The sequence below is a fragment of the Stenella coeruleoalba genome (assembly GCF_951394435.1).
Source record: "Stenella coeruleoalba genome assembly, chromosome: 7".
NCBI classification, from domain to species: Eukaryota; Metazoa; Chordata; class Mammalia; order Artiodactyla; family Delphinidae; genus Stenella; species Stenella coeruleoalba.
In genome coordinates, this window is record NC_137153.1 from 84,397,377 (window position 1) to 84,417,240 (window position 19,864).

General features: G+C 37.6%; 1 long non-coding RNA gene and 1 pseudogene across 2 annotated transcripts in view; one reads left to right on the forward strand and one right to left on the reverse strand.

The window, feature by feature from the left end:
* The window catches only part of LOC307188551, a 397,940-nt gene that overhangs the window by 14,911 nt on the left and 363,165 nt on the right, over positions 1 to 19,864 (forward strand). The gene's annotated exons all lie outside the window — the stretch shown is intronic.
* On the reverse strand, positions 616 to 1,853 carry LOC307189296 (inorganic pyrophosphatase 2, mitochondrial-like; annotated as a pseudogene). Its single transcript has 2 exons — positions 1,164 to 1,853; positions 616 to 938 (listed from the first exon to the last, which is right to left on the reverse strand). The product of its transcript is annotated as an inorganic pyrophosphatase 2, mitochondrial-like (transcript).

Genomic DNA, 19,864 nt, shown 5'->3' on the forward strand with positions numbered 1-19,864 from the left:
TTGTTTTTTTAGAATCCACACATAATAAAATCATACATTATGTCTTTTTGTCTTTCTCTGTGACTTATTTCACTTTGCACAATACACTCTGGGTCCATCCATGTTGTTGCAAATGGCAGAATTTCATTCTTTTTTTATGTCTGAGTAATATTCCATTGTGTATATATATATATATATATATATATATATACACACACCACATCTTCAGTCATTCATCTGTTGATGGGCACTTGGGTTGCTTCGGTATCTTGCCTGTTATAAATGGTGCCGCTGTGAACATTGGTGTGTATGTATCCTTTCAAATTAGTGCTTTCATTTTTTCCAGATATATACCCAGGAGTGAGATTTCTGGATCATGTGGTAGTTCTGTTTCTAGTTTTTTGAGGAACCTCCATACTGTTTTCTATAGTGGCCTCACCAATTTACATTCCCACCAACAGTGCATGAGGTTTCCTTTTTCTTTCTTTTTTTCACATCCTTGCAAACACTTGTCATTTGTTGTCTTTTTTTTTTCAAAAATTTCAATGTTTATTTACACATTGCATATGAAAAAGTTTGAAAAAAAAAGTTTCAACAGGAAGTTAGCAAATTCTCATAGATCTGCCTGTTTCTAGCACTTGGGGGAGATGGGAGTCTTGTAGTTCTTAGAGACTGGAATCCTGATGGCAGAACTTCAAACGTTCTCATCACTTGCCAAGGAAGTGCCATACTTGATCTTCTTCATTACTTCCTTTATTCAGTGAAAATGACACCGATTCAACTAATGATCTAGCTTCCTCTTGAGAGCAGTGGAAAGGGCTATCACATACCTGCACGTTTGTCCAATTTATAGCCCCTCCATCACACTTCTCCATAAGCAATGCTTTGCAATATTCATGAGTAGATTTAATAACTTTAAGAGCAAAAGCCTTGTTCTTGAATTCTCCATTAAAAGCAAACTGGTTGGGCTTCCCTGGTGGCGCAGTGGTTGAGAGTCCGCCTGCCAATGCAAGGGACACGGGTTCGTGCCCCGGTCCGGGAGGATCCCACATGCCGCGGAGCGGCTGGGCCCGTGAGCCATGGCCGCTGAGCCTGCGCGTCCGGAGCCTGTGCTCTGCAACGGGAGAGGCCACGACAGTGAGAGGCCCGCATACCACAAAAAAAAAAAAAAAAAAAAAAGCAAACTGGTTTTCCAGTTTTCCCTCTGGTATCTTATAAAATCTAAACCAATTAAGCATAACTTCTAAGTAACCAGGTTTGTACTTCTTAACATCTTCAATATCATGAAACTTTGAGGCTTCAGGATCATTCACATTGATAGCAATTAATTTCCAATCTGTTTCATCCTGATCAATAAGAGCCAGAATTCCAGGGGTCTTCACATGAACAACATCTCCACGGGAAAGAACCTTTGAGCGTATCTCACAAATAGCAATAGGATTATTATCTCCACAGCAGTCTGTGCTCTTATCTTTTCGATGGGGATCTTCCCAAGTCTGAGGGAGGGCACCATCATTCCATATATAACCCTTGTGAGGAAAGATATTTGCACATAGGGAAGCTTGCCATCCTTTACATCTTGTTTAATGGGATTCAATGACTCCTCTGTGGCAATCTCCATTTTAGCATTTGTCCACGGAGATACTTCTACAACCATATTAAACAAATTCTTATATTCATCATTTCGTGCTCTCTTTGTAGGAATGCCATTTTCCTCTTCAGAGGAATATCATGAAAGGGGAAATGTAGTGACCAGCTACATTCTTGAAAAAGAGGTGGTAACCGGGAGAGTGGGGCTGGCCGTGCTCCTCCGTGCGGTACAGGGCCATGGCGCAGCACGGCCGGGGCCCTGAGCTCGCTCCCTGTGGCAGGTGGGCGGCGGTGGCGGCGGCGGAGGTGGCAGTGGGGGCGCCAACGCGCCAGGCCCAGCTGGTCTGTTTGATAATAACTATTCTTACACGTGTGAGGTGATATCTCATTGTGGTTTTGATTTGTATTTCCCTGATGATTAGTGATGTTAAGCATCTTTTCATGTGCCTGTTGGCCATTTTCTTTGGAAAAATATCAGTTCAGTTCCTCTGCCCATTTTTTAATTGGATTGTTTGTTTTTTTGATATTAAGTTATATGAGTTCTTTGTATACTTTGATATTAACTCCTTATTGGATATATTGTTTGCAGATTTCTTCTCCCATTCAACCGGTGGCCTTTTTGTTTTGTTGGTAGTTTTCTTTGCTGTACTTTTTAGTTTGATGTAGTCCCATTTGTTTATTTGCTTTTGTTTCCATTGCTTGTTTGTTTTTTAAGTCGAACCTTACCTTCTCACATTTTCCCCTATTTCTGTAAGTAGCAACATCCTTCTTTGAGTTTCTGAGGTCAAAAATTTTGCAGTTAGCTTTGACTTTTTTCTCACTCTCATACCCATAATTGGTCCATCATTAAATCTTTTATAGTATATTCAGAATCTGTCTAATGCTCTCTACCTGCTTCCTACTCAGGCATAGTGATTCAAGCTACTGTCATCTCTTGCCTAAATTCTTCTGGTAGCTTCCGAATTGTCTTCCTGCTTCCATGTTTGCCTTACCATCTATTCTCCACCTTGAAGCCAGACTGATATTTTAAAAACATACATTATATCATTTTACTTCTCTGCTCAAAACTTCCAGGAGCTTCTCTTTTTAACTCAGAAAAAAGCCCAATGGCCTCTGCATACCTTACATTTGATCTAAGATTTTTCTACTTCTTTGGCCTCATCTCCAACATTCTTTCCTTTTCTTCTTCTACTCTAGCCATACTACTGGCCTTCTTGCTGTTCTTTGAACATACTAAACATTTGCCTACCTCAGGGCCTTTGCAGTTATTCTCTCAGGCTGGAATGCTCTTTAATCTGATATTTTCTTGGCTTAAATCCTTCAGTTTTTTTCAGGTCTCTTGCTTAAATATCACCTTATCAGAAAAAGCTTTCCTGACTGCCCTAAGTAAAATTAACCTACCGCTCATGCTCCTTATCCCCCTTTCCTGTTTAATATTTTTCCATAGCACTTGTCACCATCTAACATATTTTTTATATAATTAACATTGTATTTTACATACAATCTATCTGAATAAATTATATATATTTAGTATAATGTATGTTGACTTATAGCCCCCACTAGACTGTAAAGTCCATGGAATCAGGGACTTTGATTTTTTTATTATGTGTCCTCAGTGTTTGTAACAGTTCTTAAAATGTAATTGGTGTTCCATTAATATTCATGGGATAAGTAAATAAATAAATTTACCTTATTAGAGAAAGAATTTGCTTTGTTCAGATTCTAATAGTACCAGTCAAGTTAAGACATTTCCTGATGCTTTCTTCTCTCTTTGCCTAGTTCCATCCCTGATGGAGACAGAAGCAATTTTGTGTGTGGAGATGGGAGTTGGTTGGGTTAAAGAATGCAAGGGAGGAAATAGAGAAAAAAGAAGACCATACCCTTCTCCTCCACTTTAAGTGTCCCAGCTTGAAACTACTACCAGTTGGCAGAGGGAAGAAGTCTTAACTTTAAATCAAGTTGGTGTTTTGATTAATAAACTGGACTAGACGTTATTATTACTGAGCTAGATTATTCTTGGCACTAAAAGTAACTTAAAAGAAGAGTGTCTAAGAAAATTATGGGACCTTCCCTTACCCAAAATTTTCTTCAAAGGACAAGAGAAAAAAATGAATCTGCAGATTGGTTATAAAAGACCTAGTATAAAGGGAATGAATGAAGTTGTTTGGGTTTTTTTTTTTGTCTGCATTCTATGGAGTTCTGCTTAATCAACATATGGTTACCCTTCTATTGTGCTCTTTATCACAATGGTTAGTAATCTGTTGTTTACGTGTCTGTCTCCCTTACTAGACTATGAGTATAAGAAGAGAGGGCCAGTGTTTTATTAAGCCTGTTTATCCAAGACCCACCATGGTGCCTGAAACATAGCAACCATTTAGTGTTTGTTGAATAACACCCTCCTCCCCCAGCCTCTCTTCTCACCTCAATTCAAGAGTTACCTGCATACCAAAATACGTTGAGTATCAAAAATGCAATATTTGGTGATATAAGAGGCTGATTGCTTAGATATTTGGAGATTATACTGTATTCCAAGGTTTAGATCTGCTTACCACGATGAAAATTTAATATCACTCCATTCTATACTCTAAGGGAAAACACTTTACTTCTGATGTATCACAGGGTTGCCTTTATTCTTCCTTTCTTGCTCAAGGTCTCAGCCACTTAATCTGTCTCCCCCGGCAGGGTATGAATGTGGCTTTTATGGAATCCAGTGTTTAGAATAAAAGCTGAAAATAATCCTCTTCTCTCCACATCTGGTATTGCTGTGATGCCTTTTAAAGGCAGAGCTTGAACCCTTATTATTTAAAAGTTTGAAAGTCAACATCTTCTGTATGCTTGTGGCAAATGTAAAAAAAATTGACGACTTTTTGAAAGACTGTGGAGAGAGCCTGTGTTTTAGTATAAAAACTACAGCATCATTGTCACTATGATCCAGAGGCGAAAAGTTATAAAACATTTCAGCACAAAGAGATGTCACATGAATTTAATAATTTTCATGTGGATAATCATTTTCCAAACAAACTGTAGCCATGACTTAATCCCTCCTAGAAAGACAGGAGTGTATCTTCAAACAAACTGCCTAAGCTGTTTGTTCACAGTTTGCTTTTTGATTCAGCAAGATGGATTATGAGGGGTAACAACCAGAGCTGTGACAGCTTTGGCTAAATCCCACCTGGCGTTCAGTTTGTTCGTTTCTCCTTTAAAAAGCTCTCCAAGTTCATAATTCTACAAAAGGCTCAATCAAAGTCATTGGAGGAGTGCCTTGGCTTAAGGGTCGTGGTAGTGGCGGGGTTGGGGGGTGGTGTTGGGGGAGGGGTTTAATATGCCAAGTAAAAGATCCATTGTTATTGAAAAATTCTTCATTTGTTTTATTTACATAGTGAAAGCAACCCAAGTATGAATCCAGTTTGAAAAATGCAGTACTTTGGCTGACTGTGAAGTGAAGTAAAAACATTGAAGTCCTATCCCACTGCTTTTAGTGAGTCTTTCCTGGTCAGTGACAGCCCAGTGACCCTTCTTGGGGCACAGTGCGGCTGCCATTTTCCTGACCTCTAGACATTGTTTCTTCCATAGCACTCATCCATAATCATATTATATATATAATACACATGTGAAACCTCCTCCATCATATTTATTAGCCTATCTCCTTTCTACTATGGTTACTATCACCTTTATTCCCCTCACCCTGGCTAAAAGTGTCAGTAGGGAAGGAAAGAAAAATTTGGTAGTCTTTCACTGCATATGAGAGTTCCTGACAGAGGAGTTGCAAAATACAGGACTAAATGGCTACTAAGTATTTCTTTTTTCAGTTGTAGGATGCCATGTTAGTTATCTCACAGTTCTTTAGTTCCTTGGTTAGAGTAGGCAAGTTAGTGTTAATTGTTTATGGTCAGCAGCTGTCCACTTTGGGATATCAACATATTGGTCAATCTTCATTACTCATGAAGTGGGTAGCAGATAATTTGCCATTAATAATTAAAATGCTGACATTTAAGAATAAGTTAGTTTAAAAATGGGAGCTAAATCAAAACCATCTGTATTTACAGTAAAATCAGTTTATCTTTACTTGCATTGAAGCGGCAAAAGAAAGCGTAGAGTTAGCATGAAGAATTGTTGACAATGTCTATGGGAGTACTACATTCCTGGGAGGACAAAATGTTAGGAAACACTGATCTTTGCTTCAAAGCCCTAGAAAGTAGAAGCAAGAGATGGCAAAATTAGATTGCCTTATACTCTTTCATTCCTTGTCATCATTCCCTGTATGGACAGTAATTTTTTACCTGATGCTACCTTCCTAAAGTCATCTTTGAGCCTTGGTTTCTAATGTATAACTACTTAGCATGCATTTGATCCCATATGCTAACAGGAAAGGAAAACTATAAATTCAATCTTGCTTTGAGATTGAACTATGGATTTCAATTACTATATCAAACCTTATACCTGAATTGTTGTTAAGCGCCAACATTATTTGCATCTAACTTCCTCTTCCTTTATCTGTATACCTATCATGGAAGTGCTAAGCAGGAATACAGGGGCACAGGGTTGTCAACCTATGGGAAAAGGAAGTAAATTTTAGAAATTTGGTGTTTGGTCCCTGGATCATTCAAGAGTGGCAGTCAGTTAAAATATTGATGTGCGCATATGGTGTCATCTCTTCAGATATCCTAGTAACAACCTATCTTTGAGACTCAGAGCTTGAAGTTTAAGAAAAGCATGAATTGAGAATATGGCATTATATTAGTCTTTTTCTCTCTTTCAGTCTTTGATAGGTGTTGAGGACAATAAACTTGAAGGTTTTTTTGTACTTTGATTTAACAGTTTATTGTATTGTTTTAATATTTTCTGTGGTTTCTGTGTTTTTCACGTTTTGCACCATTATTTCAGGTCTTCTGGACCTGAGATTCAAGTACAAGTTGTTGAAATTATTGCATTTTTAACAATATATTGGAATCTGGGATAATCTTATTTATTTTATTATTTTATGTTCAGGTATTTGTTGATGTCAGTTAAAAATTATGGCCTTTATATACATTAATTTATCTGCAACATATATAAATATACATATTGAAAGCATATTTATTTCTAGTATATATAAACACATATTTTTTAGTTTATACATATGTAACACTTATTTTCAGTGTATGTGTAATAGTCACAAATATTTTCAGTGTCATTTTAAATGAAATTTTAATTTTTCATTGTTTTTCTTTTAAATTGATCAGTATAACTGATTAAGTAATCAGCTTTCATCTTTTTGTGTATGAAATGAATGTTTTCTGCTTTTACCTGGTAATATACTTTTAGGGTAGCTAAGGTTTGGGGATGCAGCAGGGAGTTCCCAGAATGAAAGTGTTAACTCCCTGAAGAAACAGAACTCTGAAGAAATGTAGTGACAATTGTTTGGCACTAGCGTAGCACAGGCAGGTTTTAACATGCAAATCCTGTTTTGTTGCTCTTGTTTTCCTGGTACCCAGAGAAAAACCAGATAATCATTGTCACTCCAACCACAACTGCTCAAAATGTGCTCTTATTCAATAAAGAAAATAAAGACACTTTTAAAGTTTGTTTTTGAGGGTCTGAGTTCTGTAGAAATACTCAGGCTGAAAACAGGGGGAGGAAAACAAATATTTGTTAAGTGATGTGCCTGTGTCTAACATTAAACTAAATGATATGTGATACAGAACAAAAATGCTAATATTTCTATAAACAAGGACCTACAGATAAGATAGATAAAGCACATGTAGGAGTCAGTTAATAAACATGGCATTATTTTCTACAGGGTTAACATTGTGCAGAATTTTGGGTCATGGACTCCTTGAAAATCTGTTAATACAATAATACATAGTTACATAAAATTTGTAGGCAATTTTACAGAGGAAGGGGGTCTAAGAACCCCTAGAATAGAAAACAGGACAGTAATTTTAGGTTGTTCTTTCTTCATTATTATTCAGAGAAATCCTAGATAAGGACATTACTACTCATATATTCTCTCACAGCACCATTTATCTCATCTTAGATGTTCATGGTTATAAATTAACATTTATTTGTGTGATTATTTGCCTAATGTCTGCATCCTTAACTTGACTGTAAGCTCCATGCTGGCAGAAATATCCTCAGTCACTGTTTCACTCCCTGTGATGAGCACAGTTCCTGGTACATAGTAATCACACAAATATTGGTTGAAAGAATCAACAGCTGATTGTGGATCTGACATTAAATATACAAGTTAGAGAAGACAGCTAGAGTTACCTGTGCTGGAATTGTCAGGATGAGTTTGATGGAGGAGGCAGCACCAGTTCAACCCACATTTATTGAGCACTTATCATGGGTAGGGCCTTGGGCTCTGCATGGGATGGGGGAGATATCTAGAGCTTATTTTTGGAAGGTGGGAAGTTTTGATGGTCACAGAGGCAGGGAAGAGGCATCTTGGGTGAGGGGAAATAGCAGGCTTAAAAGTGGTGTGGAATAAGCACAGTGGATGAGAAGACTAGCATTGCTGGTGGATGTTGGGTAATTGTAGAAAACGTGGTGTGACAAGTTATGAACTGTTTTGACCAAGATGTTGCCTTAGGTTGCCTTGGGTCTCCATAAGCAGACCTTGTGATGAGGATTCATGTGCAAGTGATTTCTTAGAGAAGTACTCCCAGGAGAAATGAGTAAGGGCATGAAGGGAAGGGGAAGAAGCCAAATAAGTGTGTGTTTTTTTAGGCAAAGTCCCAGTTTCAGCCTGACCCTGCCAGGGAGTTCTGAAGTGTAAATTACACCTCCGAATATGTCCAAATCCAGGCAAGGGAGCTAGGCTGTCACACTCCCACATTATTTGGGCATCAACTGCTGGTTACCCCAGGGGATGTAAACTCCCAGGCCCTTCCTGTTTTCTTTGCAGGAGCAGGGACAAAGTAGCTCTAGTAGCTCCAGGGCAGTCATTGGAAGAGAGTAGTATGTGCTGATAATTATTAAAAGCATATCACCCCAAAGCCAAGGAATGGACTCACAGAAAGGTCAGTAGGATGGTAAAGCCTCTGGGGAGAGCACCTGCGGTGACTGCTACAGGAGTTCTAGCTTGACTTAGTAAGCAATAGAGATTCATCACAGTGGTTCCCAAATCTGGCTACACGTTAGAAACACCAGGGGAACTTTTTCTTTTTCTTTGCGGTACGCGGGCCTCTTACTGCTGTGGCCTCTCCCGTTGCGGAGTACAGGCTCCGGACGCGCAGGCTCAGCTGCCACGGCTCACGGGCCTAGCCGCTCCATGGCATGTGGGATCTTCCCGGACCGGGGCACGAACCCGTGTCCCCTGCATCGGCAGGCGGACTCTCAACCACTGCGCCACCAGGGAAGCCCAGACGAACTTTAAAAGAAAAATTCATGACTTGCTCTGACTGAGATGAATTAAATCAGAACCTCTTCAGGTAGAACTTTGGCATCAGTGCTTTTTTAAAAAGCTCCTCCCTTGGAATCAAAGGATTGACTGGATTACAGGCTCCAAGGCAAGGATGTGGCAGGATGTAAGTATAAATAGTATTTTTAGGGAGATAAAGAGGCAGAATTTTATAGGCTGTGTTCAAGGGAGAAAAAACTGGAGGAGGTAGAGTTTTAACAAAAGGTGATGACATGGACTGCGATGGTGGCAGAGAAAATGGAGATTAAAGGAACAAACTTGAGAGAAATTTTAAGGAAAAAATCCAGGAGATTTAATAACTGATTGAATGTAAGAGATGGAGGAGTCAAAGATGGCTTGAAGATTTCCAGGCTGGGAGTCTGGCTTTGAAGCAATGTTCTTTGAAGTACTATGATGCTCAGACTGTGTGGAAAATTATATTAGCATAACCCTTTGACATTTTCTGGAGAAGGGAAGGTGCTTATTATTAATAAGGAAGCGTGTCTTCCTTATTATTCTTTGGTCACAACTTAGACATTCTACTAACTCTTTTAGGCTAAAAGTGATTGTTTAGATCATATGATCCATAATATAATGAAAGTAAATATATCTTATGTGGCCTGAGAAATTTGTTCCCATGGAACTTGGAGCTTGGGTGTTCAGAAATGGTGTTCATAATTCTGTCATATTCTGCTAGTGTCAATATTCCAGTTGACAGGATTGGCACTGGTTACTTCTGCTATTAATACTGCTAAATATACAAGTTTATAGCCATCTATCTTTTCTTATATCTTAGTCATAAATTGTAACCCTTGATATAACATATAATTAGATATATCTTTAGCATTTTATGCTTTTTATAATGTGATAAGGTCTTTCTTATGTTTGTGGAGTAATAGAAACAACTTTTCTCTCTTGATACAATAATTATGTAAGCAATTGAAGTTTACATATTTTGCCTTAATTGTATAATATTTCTTTATATATACAAAGCAAAATATGGTTATATAACTACTAGTGCCACTCATTTTGTATAATACTTTCTCAACATATCACATGAAGAATCCAGTAAAGACGGTAAAAAAAGGGACTATTATCCCCACTTTATAGATGTTAAAGTTAAGGCCAATAGGAGTAAAGTGACTTGCCCATGGTTGCTTAGTATGTAAAGTGGTGGGAAAGAAGCATGAAATCAGGCCTTTTGTTCTCGATTCAAATGTCTTTCCCTTATGCATTGCTCTCTTATTCTAAAGCATTAAAAAGTGATTCTTCTGAGTTCTGCTTTTCCTAGGTTGTGATCATTCATATTTGGATATCTCACTTACTACATATGAGCTGTGGCTTTTAATTTCGGGAAGCAACAGTGGCAACAACAGTATCAATTTTGTTTTTTTTTGTTTTTTTTTTTTTTGCGGTACGCGGGCCACTCACTGTTGTGGCCTCTCCTGTTTCAGAGAACAGCCTCCGGACGTGCAGGCTCAGCGGCCATGGCTCACGGGCCTAGCTACTCCGCGGCATGTGGGATCTTCCCGGACCGGGGCATGAACCCGTGTCCCCTGCATCAGCAGGCGGACTCTCAACCACTGCGCCACCAGGGAAGCCCACAACAGTATCAATTTGATATTATCTGTTAAATGACAGACATTGTGCTTGGAATTCTACAAACCTTTTCTCTAACCCTCGTAATAACATTATATAGTAGGTAAGTAATAACCTCATTTTGCAAATAAGAAAACTGAGACTTAGAATGACGTTTTTCTATAATAACGGTTACATCATATTTTAGATTCCACATATAAGTGGTATCATATGATATTTGTCTTTCTCTGTTTGACTTACTTTACTTTGTATGATAATCTCTGGGTCCTACCATGTTGCTGCAGATGGCATTATTTCATTCTTATTTTGTGGCTAAGTAGTATTCTATTATATATATATATATATATATATATATATATATACACACACACACACCTTCTTTATGCATTCATCTGTTGATGGACACTTAGGTTGCTTCCACGTCTTGGCTATTGTAAATAGTGGTGCTATGAATATTGGGGTGCATGTATCTTTTCAAATTAGAGTTTTCTCTCTATATATGCCCAAGAGTGGAATTGTTGGATCATATGGTAACTCTGTTTTAATTTACAAAACAGAAACAGACTCACAGACATAGAAAATAAGCTTATGGTTACCAAAGGGGAAAGGGAGAGAGGGATAAATTAGGAGTTTGGGATTAGCAGATACAAACTACTGTATATAAAGTAGATAAACAACAAGGTCCTACAGTATAGCATAATGAACTATATTCAATATCTTGTAATAACTATAATGGGAAAGAATATGAAAAAGAATATGTATATGTATAACTGAATCAGTTTGCTCTACACTAGAAACTAACACAACATTGTAAATTAACTATACTTCAATTTAAAAATATGATGAAACAAAAATAATAGCTGTATTTACTAGGCATTACAGTTCATAGGAAAGAAGAAAAGAAAAAAATGTATTATAATTTTAAAGTTTGTACTACAGACAAATATTTATTGAAATCATACTCTTCAAGTAATTTTCTTATATTCATTCTTAATGTTTTACTTAGAAAGATTTCTATTTGATTAGTTTATACTCATAGGTTTTTAGAATCATTTCTTCATATCTCCCCTAAGTTTCCTATTAGTTTTTTTTTTTTTTTTTTTTTTTGTGCGGTACGTGGGCCTCTCACTGCTGTGGCCTCTCCCGTCGCTCTGGACGCACAGGCCCAGTGGCCATGGCTCACGGGCCCAGCCGCTCCGCGGCATGTGGGATCTTCCCGGACCGGGGCATGAACCCGTGTCCCCTGCATCGGCAGGCGGACTCTCAACCACTGCGCCACCAGGGAAGCCCCCTATTAGTTTTTAAAGTCTGAATATTTTTAGATAATGAAGTAATGTTTGTTGCTAGTTGTAGCGGACATCTGTGGCTAAAGGTTATGTCTGTTTAACATATGTATTGTCCTAGCTTTATTCTTACGGTTCCTTCTGGGAACTTCCTCTCTAGCATGCTTTACTCCTGCTACTGGGATATAAGCAGATCTAGTTTGGCCTATCAGATTATTTCATTCACTAAGCATTAGTGATCAATTCTTTTAGGGATGGGCAAGTATGACTGTGTAATACAGAATTTGGCCTCAGCTCAAAGACACATCTGGCCTTTGTCTCCTGTTTCTAGGAGGCAACCTCTAAACCCTTGTAATTTCCTGCAAGGAGTGTCTCTATTAGTCATGGTGGGCTCCTTAGACCACGTGATGTCAGACTGACTTCTGGGAAGTATGTGGGCTGGAGATTGAGCTAAACCATGCAGGTAATTATTCAGTCAATCATGGCTACATATTAAACCCCCATAAAAACTCTGGACGTGGAAGTTCGGGTGAGTCTCCTTAGCTGGGAGACATAGCTCCTTAGCTCCTTAGCTCTTAGAGTATTGTCATATATGGGTACTGGAAGAGTAATGCATCTCTGAGGATGGTGAAAGCTTTGCATCTGGAACCCTTCCAGATTTTGCCCTATGCATGTTTTCCTTTGGTTGATTCTAACTTGTATCCTTTTGCTATAATAAAACTGTAATGATAAGTCTAATGTTTTCCCGAGTCCTGTGAGTTGTTCTAGTGAACCATCAAACCTGTGGGTGGTCATGAGAACTCCCCTGAATTTTTAGCTAGCTGGTCTGAAGTAAGGGTGTCCTTTTGGGAACACTGAACTTGTGCCTGGTGTCTGAAATGAGAGCAGTCTTGAGACTGTTCCCTCTGATTTTTCACTTGGTGTCAGAAGTCTTGGACATACTTGGCAGTCTGGAGGACTGTGCCCTTAACTTGAGTCTGACCAACTTTGGGTGATGGTTAAGCAGAGCACTGCATAGGATTGATATATAGACAGATAGGGAAGTTCTGTTTGTGGAAATGTTAAGCTAGGGATGTTAAGGAAAGATGTAGTTGTCTTGCTGGTAGTCATGTTGCCTACCATGTGGTGATAGCCTGCATGCAGAATGTAGCTAGGTAGAGTAAAAGAATCATGAAATGGAGAAAGAAAGCTCTGATAATGTTGTTTGAGCCCACTGATTTCACTGTGCCAGACACCATATGCATCTGTGACTTCCTGGTTCAGTAAATCATTAAATTTCCTTTTCGATTAAACTAGTTTGAACTGGCCTTCACCACTGCAGTCTTAGAGTTTGCCAAACACTTGTTCTTGGGACCCAATGCTTTTCCTAGAGGATCACAAACCTCCACATGTATTGCTGAATGAAATTTTGATCAAGAATTTCCTTATTTTCATGAAACCCTGATAATCACTTAGAACTTCATTTCAAATGTACTTTAAACTTTTTTTTTATTAAGGAAGAAAGCTTATCTTTGTTAAAACATTTCATTAATGAGTGACCAAGTTTATCCCCTTGAATCATATTATCTAACTGTATTTTTTGGTATGGAAATTGAGAATAAGGGGGAAATGTAGAGTCAAAAAGATTCTGGAAATACTTATACTTTAAAAATTTTCTTTGTTGAGCATATAACTAATAAAAGGAAATAACTAATAAAAATTTGATGTTTGCGTGCACCAACTTGGGTTTGGGAGCAAATTCTTTTGGATTAAAATTATATGATGTGTAAATTTCCATATACGGAAATTAGCCTGTCTACAAATCTGTATAGAATTTATTCAAGGACAGATTATATATACATATACACATTTAAAATAATTATTGAATTTTTCCTATTAGAAATCAATAAATACTGATTTTGGAAAAGGGAAAAAATGTTCATTCATTCAAGATATGTCTTTAGCACCTATAATATATGAGACATTCTCAAAAGATTGCAATGAACAAGACAAATATATTTTTGCTCTCATGCAGATTAAATTTTGTGGTATAAAAGAAAATAGAATTATCCATAATCCTACTCTCTAAAAGAACAAGGTTAATATTTTAGTGTATTTCCAACATATGTGCTTTAGTGGGGTGTGTATGTGTGTGTGTAGTGCAATTGAAATAATATTCTGCATACAGTTTTGGATTCTGCTTTTTCCTTTAGCTTTTTATTTTTAATCTCACCTTTAGCTATTTAACATTCTTCAAAAACAATAGTTTTAATGGCTATTAATATTGTAAGTCATATTTATTTGCCTTTAAAAAAATCTTTTTTTTTTAAATTACCACACTGTGATGAGTAGTTTTGTCCACATACATTTGTCTAAACCATGCCTATTTCATCAAGATACATTCTTGAAATGAAATGAATGGCTAAAAAGACAGGAATATTTTAAAGTTTCAATTTCATAAATCTGAGTTTTTCCCTAGAAAGGGTGTATTATGTTAGATTCCTGCCAAAGAAGAGTTAGAAAATGCTTATCTCATTTCACTTTTGCCATAATTAAATATTGATGTACATTTCTTGCTAGCATTGTTTTACACTTTTGTTTTTGTTAAAGGATGCTATTCTGCAGTATAAGTTCTAGCTAGTTATTTCAGGCATATGGGAAATCAGTTATTTTCTTCTTTTTAAATAAATTTATTTTATTTATTAATTTTTGGCTGTGTTGGGTCTTCATTGCTGTGCACAGGCTTTCTCTAGTTACAGCGAGTGGGGGCTACTCTTCGTTGTGATGTGTGGGCTTCTCATTGCGGTGGCTTTTCTTGTTGGAGAGCACGGGCTCTAGGTGTGCAGGCTTCAGTAGTTGTGGCACAAGAGCTCAGTAGTTGTGGCTCGTGGGCTCTAGAGCGCAGGATCAGTAGTTGTGCCACACGGGCTTAGCTGCTCTGCAGCATGTGGGATCTTCCTGGACCAGGGCTCGAACCTGTGTCCCCTGCATTGGCAGGCGGATTCTTAACCACTGCACCACCAGGGAAGCCCCTAATATTTTCTTTTGCAGTGCCCATTCTCCAGCAGTGGTCTTGGTATTGGAGCAACAGTCAAACTCACAAAACACAATAGGCTTCACCCAGCTTTAAGTCAATTTAGCATTAGGAAAAGATACAGATGGACAAGAGAACAGCATGCACAACAACAGCATAGAAGAGAGTTTATGATTTTCAGGCAAAGATTCCAGTGTTCCAGTTACTTCACACTTGATACATGCATGGTGTTAAGAGATGGGGCTATGTGATAGACCATCTCAATTTTTTTTTTTTTTTGCGGTACGCGGGCCTCTCACTGTTGTGGCCTCTTCCGTTGCGGAGCACAGGCTCCGGATGCACAGGCTCAGCGGCCATGGCTCACGGGCCTAGCCACTCCGCGGCATTTGGGATCTTCCCGGACCGGGGCACGAACCCATGTCCCCTGCATCAGCAGGCTCACTCTCAACCACTTTGCCACCAGGGAAGCCCATCATCTCAACTTTTATATAGCTTATGAAGTAACCTCTTTAGGGATACAGGACTAGAGTCCATTCTCCAGGGCTGCTACATCTTATCAATATAGATTCCTCACTTTAATTTCAACAACGAGGTACAAGTGCTTGGTTTGTACAAATTCTTATCTAGAGATTATTATTTATTTTGCAATCATTGTAGATCTACTCCTCACAATTCCTTGAGCTAACAGTAGCCATCCATGAGGATAGAGGAAAGGAGCCAGCTGTTAACTCTTCCCTTTGATCCTGTATCTAGAATTTTTATTAAACATTCTTTGTAATTCTAAGACTTTTAGAGTTTATTATCTTGTATGTGTGTGTGTGTGTGTTGCAGGCAAATAGTTATTTCATGTACAGTTTATGAAAAAGGGTGTATATGTTAAGGCTGTGGTCTCTGAAAGCAGTCTGCCTGGAGCAAATCCCAACTTCTGCCTTTACTTAAGTTACTTGAATTCCCCTTGCTTTACCTGTAAAATGAAGATAATAATAGCATTTACATCATAGAATTCCTTTATGGATTAAGTGAGATAATGTATGTAAGGCAGTTAATTCCTGGTACCTAATAACTGTATTCGGTACTATTTTACATTCTTGCTCAATAGTTGTAGCTCTTATTTCTACTTAATGTCTCAATGCCAGGTTAGTTTCCATAACAATTTAAAATAGTGATCTTTGATAATAAGCATACTTGCTCCTAATTCTTGTAGAGAACTCTTTAGCGCTCATTGTTAAATAAGTTCATTGTTAAGTTTAAAACATTTTTATTATTATTCCTTTTAACGATGTAAAGTAAATATATTTGTTAGATTGTTTTTGGCTGCAGGTAAAAGAAACATCAACATACTGACTAAACTATGTCACCATAAACACAAAACACTGCTTTCCTATAAATACTGTTCACTCCATACTTAGATACGTTTCCTTCATGGTCTAATGATGGATTCCAGTAATAACACCATACATATTCACATTGAGTAAATGAGAGAAGTCAACTTCTTGTGATTCTCTTAAGAAATTTACTTTCCTAGTAAATTTAAGTTTAGTTATCTCTGAACTAATCATTGACTAGCAGGAAGAGATTGGCCTAAATTAATCAAGATCTAAATTATTCAAGCAAGTTAGATGGTTACTTCCATGTCTTGACTGTTGTAAACAGTGCTGCAATGAACATTGGAAACAATCTAAATATCCATCAATAGATGAATGGGTAAAGAAGATGTGGTACTTATATACAATGGAATATTACTTAGTCATTAAAAAGAATGAAATAATGCCATTTGCAGCAACGTGGATGGATCTGGAGATTATCATACTAAGTGAAGTAAGTCGGACAGAGAAAGACAAATATGTAATATTGCTTATATGCAGAATCTAAAAAAAATGATACAAATGAACTTATTTACAAAACAGAAACAGACTCACAGACTTAGAGAATGAACTTATGGTTGCTAGGGGGGAAGGGTGTGGGGAGGGATAGATTGGGAGTTTGAGATTGACATGCATACACTGCTATATTTAAAATAGATAACCAACAAGGACCTACTGTATAGCACAGGGAACTCTGCTCAATATTCTGTAATAACCTAAATGCAAAAAGAATTTGAAAAAGGATAGATACCTGTGTATGTAAAAAACAAAACAAAACAAAACATAGCTGCCTTTGTTGATTGAGGATTGTGCCATGACAGCAGCTACTCTTGTTATGAATGTTAATATTAACCAGTAAAAAACTTATAAGTAAAACTGGGAATGGGACCTCAGTGATGAGAAGAATATAAATGTCTTAGTCTTCACCTAGCTTCATAAGCTTTAGATACACATAAATGAGGATCTTTTCCTTCTTTAAACAAATATTTACTCAGCACTGCTATGTACTAGGCACTAGACTAGGCATTGAGGACAAAAAGAATAAGACTGATTATTTTCCTGCCGTCACATAACTTGAAATTCCTCTGGAAAGACAGATGATTACACAAATAGAGTGTGATATGGCTCTAATTTTTTTTGGGATACCAGGGAATGTTTCTCAGAGGAAATTCCTTGTGAACTTATGTCTGAAAGATAAATAAGACTTGACTGATAAAGTCTGAGGGGAGAGGGAGAAGGAACGAGGGCAGGGGAATAGGATGTATCAAGATCCAAAAGTAAGAGACAGCCCGGAGCCTTAAAGGCACTGGAAAGAGTTTGGTATGACAGTAGGACAGAGTTGTGTGGGGAGGGGCTGGAGGTGAAGAGTCTTGGAAGCCTTGTTAGGTTCTGACTTTGTCTTAAGAATCCTGGGAAAATTTACAACAGGTTTGAGCTGGGGAATGGCACAAATTGGGGAATTGGCATTTACAGAAGATTGTGGGGATTAAGAATGGATCCAAATTGGAGGCATTTTTAGTGGTCTAGGTGAGTGATAGTGATGGCATGGTGGCAGTCATGTTGGAGAGATGAACAGAATTGAAACATAATTCTTTTATTTACCATTAACCTGGTGCTTGATTAAACAGTGAGAGAGAAGTCACAGATGGCCCCCATGTTTCTGACTTGGGTAACAGTGCTACCATTCAGCGACATAGAAACACTGGAGTACACAGCATTGAGAAGATGATGGATTTAATTTCTGAAATGTTGAGTTCAATGTTCTTAGATGCCTCTAAGCAGAGCTTTCCAGTCAGAAGTTGGCTATGGGGCTCCGGTTGTATATCTATATACATATATATATTAAGCAGCTTTATTGAGATATAATTCATTTAAGATATAATCCGCCCATTATGTGTGCATTTTCTTTATCCATTCATCCATCTATGGACACTTAGGTTGTTTCCCTGTCTTGGCTGTTGTAAATAATGCTTCAGTGAACATGGTGATGTAAATATCTTTTTGAGTTAGTGTTGTCATTTTCTTCAGATGAGTGCCCAGAAGTGGGATTGCTGGATCATATGGTAGTTTTATTTAAAATTTTTTGAGGAACCTTCATACTGTTTTCCATAGTGACTGCACTAATTTACATTCCTATCAACAGTGCATAAGGCTCCCCTTTTCTCCACATCTTTGCCAACACTTTTTATATCTTGCTGTTTTTTAAAATTGAGGTATAGTTGACATATAATATTCTATTCATTTCAGGTGTACAGCAGAGTGATTCAGAATTTTTATAGATTATACTCCATTTAAAGTTATTATAAAATATTGGCTATATTTCCTGTGCTGTACAATATATCCTTGTAGCTTATTTATTTTATACACAGTATTGTTTGTACCTCTTAACCCCTACCCCTATCTTGCCCCCCCCCACCTCTCTCTCCCCACTGGTAACCACTAGTTTGTTCTCTATATCTGTGAGTCTGTTTCTTTTTTGTTTTATTCACTAGCTTGTTGGATATTTTAGATTCCACATATAAGTGATATATACAATATTTGTCTTTCTTTCTGACGTATTTCACTAATCATAATACCACCCAGGACCATCCATGTTGTTGCAAATGGCAAAATTTTATTCTTTTATTTTTTTATGACCAACTAGTATGCCATTGCATGTATATATCATGTTTCTTTATACATTTATCTGTTGGTGAACATTAGGTTGCTTTCATATCTTGGCTATTATAAATAATGCTTCTCTGAACATTGGGGTGTATGTGTCTTTTTGAATTAGTGTTTTTTGTTTTGTTCGGATATATACCCAGGAGTGGAATTGCTGGATCACTTGGTAGCTCCAGTTTTAGTTTTTTGAGGAATCGCCATACTGTTCTCCACAGTGGCTGCACCAATTTACATTCCCACCAACAGTGTGCAAGGGCTCCCTTTTCTCCACCCCCTTGCCAACATTTGTTATTTGTATGTGGTATTTTGAGTCACAGCCATTGTGACAGGTGTGAGGTGATATGTCATTTGCATTTCTCTGATAATTAGTGATGTTGAGCATCTTTTCATGTGCCTGTTGGCCATCTGTATGTCTTCTTTAGAAAAATGTCTGTTGAAGTCTTCTGCCTATTTTTCAATCTTATTGTTTGGTTTTTTCATATTGAGTTGTATGAGCTGTTTATATATGTTGGATATTAATCACTTTTGGTCATATCATTTGGAAATATTGAATTTTTTCTCCCATTCATGAGGTTGCCTTTTCTTTTTGGCAGTGGTTTCCTTTGTTGTGCAAGAGCTTTTACATTTAATTAGGCCCCATTTTTAAATTTATGGTTTTTAAAACAATTTATTTTATTGAAGTATAGTTAATTTACAATGTTGTGTTAATTTCTGCTGTACAACAAAGTGATTCAGTTACACACACACACACACACACACACACACACACCCTTTTTCATAGTCTTTTCCATTACGGTTTATAACAGGATGTTGAATGTAGTTCCCTCTACTATACAGTAGGACCTTGTTGTTTATCCGTTCTCTATAGAATAGTTTGCATCTGCTAATCCCAAACTCCCAATCCATCCCTCCCTCATCCCCCTCCCCCTTGGAGACCACTCACTTGTTTGTGAGTCTGTTTCTGTTTCACAGATAAGTTCATTTGTGTCAC